The following is a 6,874-nucleotide window of genomic DNA, read 5'->3' on the forward strand; positions in this document are numbered from 1 at the left end:
ATTTATCTCATTTATCTAATTTATCTACCTTAGAAACCCACATTTAGCACTTCCCCCAAAACATAAAAACCTCTTGTAGAACAAAGTATTAAACACAAGGTAAGATTTTAACATAAATAGATTGTCTCCATTCTTTTCTATCCACAACAACAACGAGACTAAAATGACTATTTTACTTTTGCATACAGTTTTTATCATTTTGATATAATTTACTACTACAATCAGTGTCAATACATTTGAATTTCTAATAGGCATCTATTTGTTTTTATTTTATTTTTAAAAGCGAGTATACACTTACCATGAGTCACCTGCTTAATGAGTAGTTTGATCCTACAGTACGCATTTTGTGATAGAATCAAATATTTTAATGAAATTCTAATTTGACAAATATTTTGGTACTTTAAAATTCTGAATCACACGAAAGATGGTATTTTTATATTTCAACATGAAAAACTGCTGGGCTACACATATCCATTGTTTTTGAATTTGTGCAAAATTTTTTTTGCATTATTCAAACTATACGTGCAATTACTATAATCTGAGTAAGTGATAGCATTTGAGTTTCCTCAAAATATTTTCATGGTGATATTCCATCTCCAGAATCATATTGCCTCTATTTGATTAAAAAAATCAGATTGCAAAGCCTAAGAATAATCTGAAGTGACAGCAAAGGATAAAAAGACACCAGGAAAAGAACTCTGAGCACAACTCTATAGAGATGGAAGCCCATGTGCGGAAGACATGCGCAGGCATGCTGGCATGCTTTGGGTGTTCAGGTCGTACCTCCCACATTTATTTAAAGATAAATTGTTCAGATGAATGTCCTGAGGTGTGGAGAGTGGACCTTTAAATCAATAAACATGGAAAAGGGCTCATGATATGGTTCAGAGGCAGAGAGAGAGACAGAGGGGAGAGAGAGAGAGAGAGAGAGAGAACTTGTCTTTGGAGCCATTTGTAACACAATGAACCAGTCCACAGCAAGACTCAATGGACATAAGAAAAGGCCAATGTTATGATTCAGAGAGAGAGAGAGAGAGAGAGAGAGAGAGAGAGAAAGATCTTGTCTTTGGAGCCATTTGTGACACAATAAACCAATCCACAGCAAGGCTCAACAGACAGAAGAAAAGGCAAATGATTTAAAGGTCATTTGTAACACAATAAAGCGATGCACAGCAAGGCTATATTTAAATCCCAGGGTACAAAAATATCACCAAAAACAAATAACAACTGAGACAGGGGTGTCTCGCAGTTATCAAACAAGTGAATTGATACAAATTAATTAGCCCTGATAATGAGCATTTACAGATACCTTCAAATTCAAAAAGAATAAATACATGCAAAGCACCTTCAAAATCTTGACAAAATATTGTGGGTTTGATTTTTCTTCATTGTGTTTCTTTCATCTTAGAGTTTGTCTCCTTGTGGTAGCTGTCACATCAACTTGGTAGCAAATGGCAGACATGGAATTTTGGGAGTCTGGGTGGCTCACTTGTGCATCCTCTTCACTTCAACTCCCCACCTCCAACCTGGGAAGTCACACTGAGGATAAGTGCTCAGTCAATGAAATCCTGGATACACTCATTAATGAAAGACCGCATCGTGAGAGAAGCATTTAAGGCATGAGTAGGTAGACATGCATAAAGTCAAATATGCCACCTCCCCCCACCCATAGTGCAACACTCCCTAAACACTTTTTAAGACACATGGTAGCAAGAAACTTTGGTGAGACCTAACTTAGTTTTTGGATGAATAAAAACACAGTGCTTCTGCTCCTCGTGAGCTTTGGTTTGATGAAGAAGGCAGCAACATAACAAGCATGGTGGATGTTAACAGTATCGGGAAATGCTGTCGAGAAGTCTGTCAGTAGTCACATGTGAACCCCCAAAATCTGAGACAGGTCTCAATTAATTTAGAAAGTTTATTTTGCGAAGGTTGAGAACACACACCCATGACACAACCTCAGGAGGTCCTGATGACATGTGTCCAAGGTGGCCACAGCATAGTTTGGTTTTGTACATTTTGGGGAGAAATGAGAGCTTAATCAACATGTGTAAGATGAACATTGGTTTGATCTGGAAAGGCTGGACAACTCGAACCAGGGAGGGGGCTTCCGGGTCATAGGCAAATAAGAGACAAATGATTACATTCTTTTAAGTTTCTGGTTAGCCTTTCCAAAGAAGGTGATATGATTTGGCTGTGTTCCCACCGAAATCTCAACTTGAATTGTATCTCCTAGAATTCCCATGTGTTGTGGGAGGGACCCAAGGGAGTAATTGAATCATGGGGGCTGGTCTTTCCAGTGGTATTCTCATGGTAGTGAATAAGTCTCATGAGATCTGAAGGGTTTATCAGGGGTTTCCGCCTTTGCTTCCTCCTCATTTTCTCTTGATGCCACCATGTAAGAAGTGTCTTTTGCCTCCTGCCATGATTCTGAGGCCTCCCGAGCCATGTGGAACTGTAAGTCCAATTAAACCTCTTTTCCTTCCTAGTCTCGGGTGTGTCTTTATCAGCAGCGTGAAAATGGACTAATACAGGAGGCAATCAGATATGCGTTTATCTCAGTGAGCAGTGGGGTGACTTTGAATAGAATGGGAGGCAGATTTGCCCTAAGGAATTCCCAGCTTGACTTTTCCCTTTAGCTTAGTGATTTTGGGGGCCCAAGATATTTTCCTTTCCCACACTGTACCTCTGAAAGAGCTCTACTTAACGTGCTCATGAAATCTGCACTTGTAATCCACAGACCACATTCAATACTTACCAATTCTCCACACTGCTCGTTTCCACTAGCATTTTCTTCAGCCTTTGATTATTCTAACAATTTGTATTCTTCCTCTTAGTTCCTCAAGATCTTATTTACCCTGTTCTACCAAATCATTAACTCTTAGTATTGGTCAGGGTTTTCTCACACAGCACATATTTTTTTTTTTCTGTAAATTGCCTCATTTGCTCCCTGGGAGTCCTTGAGTATCTATCCTTATTGTAGACTCTTGTGATTGTTTGCTTGTTTGTTTTTGGCTTAGTCTTCTCTTCTGGTATCTACATAAAAATTTTTTACATTGTATAAACAGTAATTGTGTCATTCATTCCTGATGGTTTCCATGATAAATTATCACTAACTGACTGGCTTAAAACAGCAGAAATACATTATCTTACAGTCTTATAGGTCAGAATTCTTATATGCTAAAATGAAGGCTATGGCTGGTTTGCATTTGCTCCTGGAGGCTGAAGGGGAAAATCTGTTTCTTTGCCTTTTCTGGCTTCTAGATGAAACCGCCCATGTTCCTTAGCTCATGCCCTCCTTGGTCATCTTCAACGCCATTAACATCACATGTCTCTGTGACCCTTCTTCTGGCCTGAGAGCCAGGAAATGTTTTGCACTTTTATCAGTTTTTGTGATTACATTGGGCCCTCCTGGATAAAGCAGGGTATTCTTGCATGTGGAAATCAGTAGACCTAATCCCATCTACAAAGTCCTTTTTGCCATGAAAGGTAACATATTCCCAGGTGCTGATTCTTTGGGCTTAGGCTTCTTTTTAAAATTTATTTAAAATTTATTTTTATTTTTAATTTTTGTGGGTATATAGTAAGTGTATATATTTATGGGGTACATGAGGTGTTTTAATACAGGTGTTCAATACATTTAATACATACTATGATGTAATGCATCATCATCACATCTTGGAGAATGAGATATCCATCCTGTCAAGCATTTATCCTTCATATTACAAGCAATCCAATTATACTCTTTTAGTTATTTTAAAGTATACAATAAGGTTATTATTGACCATGGACCTAGGCATCTTTGAGAGACCATTATTCTGCGTATCACACTGATATGGTTTGGCTGTGTCCCCACCCAAAACTTATCTTGAATTCCCCCTTGTTGTGGGAGGGACCTGGTGGGAAGTAATTGAATAATGGGGGCAGGTCTTTCCTGTGCCATTCTCGTGACAGTGAATAAATCTCACAAGATCTGATGGTTTTATAAGGGGGAGTTTCCCTGCACAAGCTCTCTTTTTGCCTGCCACCACCCGCGTAAGATGTGACTTGCTCCTCCTTGCCTTCCGGCATGATTGCGAGGCCTCCCCATAATGAAATTGTTATGTTATACTATACAGTAGTTCCCCCTTATTTGTGGTTTCACTTTTTGCAGTTTCAGTTACTCATGGTAAAGTCCGTAAGATATGAAAAGAAAGGGAGCACCAGTGAATGCATGTTCACATAACTTTTATTAAAGCCTATTGTTATAATTGTCCTATTTTATTGTTAGTTGTTGTTAATTTATAAATTAGACTTTATCATAAGTACATATGTATAGGAAAAAGCGACATATCTATCTATCTATCTATCTATCTATCTATCATCTATTTATCTCATTACTATCTGTGGTTTCAGGCATCCACTGGGGGTGAGAGTGTTTTTACTACATATCCCCTATGGATAAGGGAGAACTGCTCTATTAGTATAACAAACACTACTAACCTCAAGTGAAAAATAAATATTGCCTCTAAAATTCTGATGAGGTGGTAAAAATGCAAATGAAATCATTGCTCTCCCCGCTGAAAATAAAGCAATGGCTTCTCATTTATTTTATGATAAAGCAGAAAGCTGAGCCATGGCCCTTAAGTTCCTACACAATCTAGTTCCTCTTTTACCACCTACTCATCACTTTCCATTGTCTCTGCAGCTCACAGCTTCAGCCACACTCATTACCCTTCTCGTGCCAGAACCTGCCTAGCTCAGCCATTCCTCCGAGCTCATGTGCTGGTTGTGCACTTTTTCAAACACTCCTTCTTCCATCTTCAAAGGATTATGTCCCCCTCATCACTCAAGACTCAAGATTAATCACTCCCCACCAGGCTACCCTATCATAATTAGACCTCATCCATCCCTCTGACATCTTTTCCTCTATTTGCTTTGCAATCTTGTCACTTCCTGGAGTCACCTGTTTATGTATTTGCTTATTTTCTTGCATATTTTACACTCAATGCCCAAAAGAATGCAACTCATGAGAGCACAATCATTGCCTATCAGGACTCTTGCTACAAACCCAACCCTTGAACAGATAGTGAGTGTTGGATACTGGATATCTGCCTAGCACTTCAATGGAAGCTGCGCTCAGGAAAGTTGAGCCTAACACAAGGCCTTAGCAACTAGGGGAACACCCAAGTAAGAAAATGAACAGAAAACTGCCCTATTGATTCTAAAACTTAGGCGTTACAAGAAATAACAGGTAATTGAAACAAAAACAGAGAAAGAATGAATAAAGACAAGAACCTCGCTGCCTGACTTTGTTGTTGTTGCCATTGTTATTTTTTTTGGCAGAAAGTAAGTTATTTCTGATTATTTCCTTCTCCTGGCGATACAACACAATGCAGTGTTTATATCTTTATTATCTTCTCTCATCAATGTTTTGTTGTTTATTTGTTTGTTTGTTTTTAACGTAGCTCAGTGGTCCCCAACCTTTTTGGCCCCAGTGACCAGTTTCATGGAAGACAATTTTTCCATGGATGAAGATTGGAGGGATGGTTTGGGGATGATTCAAGGGCATTACATTTATTGTGCACTTGATTTCTATTATTATTACATTGTAATATACAATGAAATAGTTATACAACTCATCTAAATGTAGAATCAGTGGAAGTCTGGAGCTTGTTTTCTTGCAAACAGATGGCCCCGTCTGGGGGTGATGGGAGACAGTGACAGATCATCAGGCATTCTCATAAGGAGTGCACAACCTAGATCTGTTGCATGCACAGTTCACAATAGGGTTCGTGCTTCTATGAGAATCTAATGCCTCGGCTGATCTGATGGGAGGCGGAGTTCAGGTGGTAATGTGAGTGATGGAGAGCAGCTGTAAACACAAATGAAGCTTCACTTGCTCACCCACCACTCACCTTTTACTGTGCTGCCCAGTTCCCAACGGGACATGGACAAGTACCCCTGACATAGATCTTGCATGTATAAACACATCTCCAAACAGTTCATTTATTTTGGTGCAAATGGAAGTAATATAGTGCTTTCTTCCTCCCTTGTTTGTTTGTTTGTTTATTATTGGCTTATTTCTTTTGCCTCCGTGTGATGAGATCCTGGCTATGTATTCTCAGCTGGGTTGTGGAACCGGTGCCGTGGACTCCTACTCAGAGTAGCCATTGGCCACTCATTGCTGCTGCTAACTTAGATCACTCAATTGGATCATTGCTGGAGTTCCCCTTTGAATAAATATTGTTTTCCTCTGTAGGGAGGTACGTTAAGACCATGCCAATACTCCCTTTCACTGATCATTAGAGAATGCAAATGAAAACCACAATGACATACCATCTCACACCAGTCAGAATGGCTATTATCAAAAAGTCAAAAGACAATAGATGCTGGTGATGTTGTGGAGAAAAAGGAACCCTTTTACGCTATTGGTGAGAACGTAAATTAGTTGAATCATGGTGGAAGACAGTGTGATGATTTCTCAAAGACCTAAAGACAGAAATACCATTTGGCCCAGCAATCCCATTACTGGGTACATACCCGAAGGAATAAAAATTATTCTATTATAAAGATACATACATGCATATGTTCATTGCAGCACTTTTCACAATAGCAAACACATGGAATCAACCTAAATGCTTATCAGTGCTAGACTGGATAAAGAAAATGTACATATATGCCATGGAATACTATGCAGCCATAAAAAGAAACAACATCATGTCCTTTTCAGGGACATGAATGGAGTTGGAAGCCATTATCCTCAGCAAACTAACACAGGATCAGAAAACCAAATATCACATGTTATCACTTGTAAATGGGAGCTGAATGATGAGAACACATGGACACATGCAGGGAAACACACACACCGGGGCCTGTTGGAGATGGGTTTGGG

This window comes from Colobus angolensis, unplaced genomic scaffold (assembly GCF_000951035.1).
Source record: "Colobus angolensis palliatus isolate OR3802 unplaced genomic scaffold, Cang.pa_1.0 Scaffold459, whole genome shotgun sequence".
NCBI classification, from domain to species: domain Eukaryota; kingdom Metazoa; phylum Chordata; class Mammalia; order Primates; family Cercopithecidae; genus Colobus; species Colobus angolensis.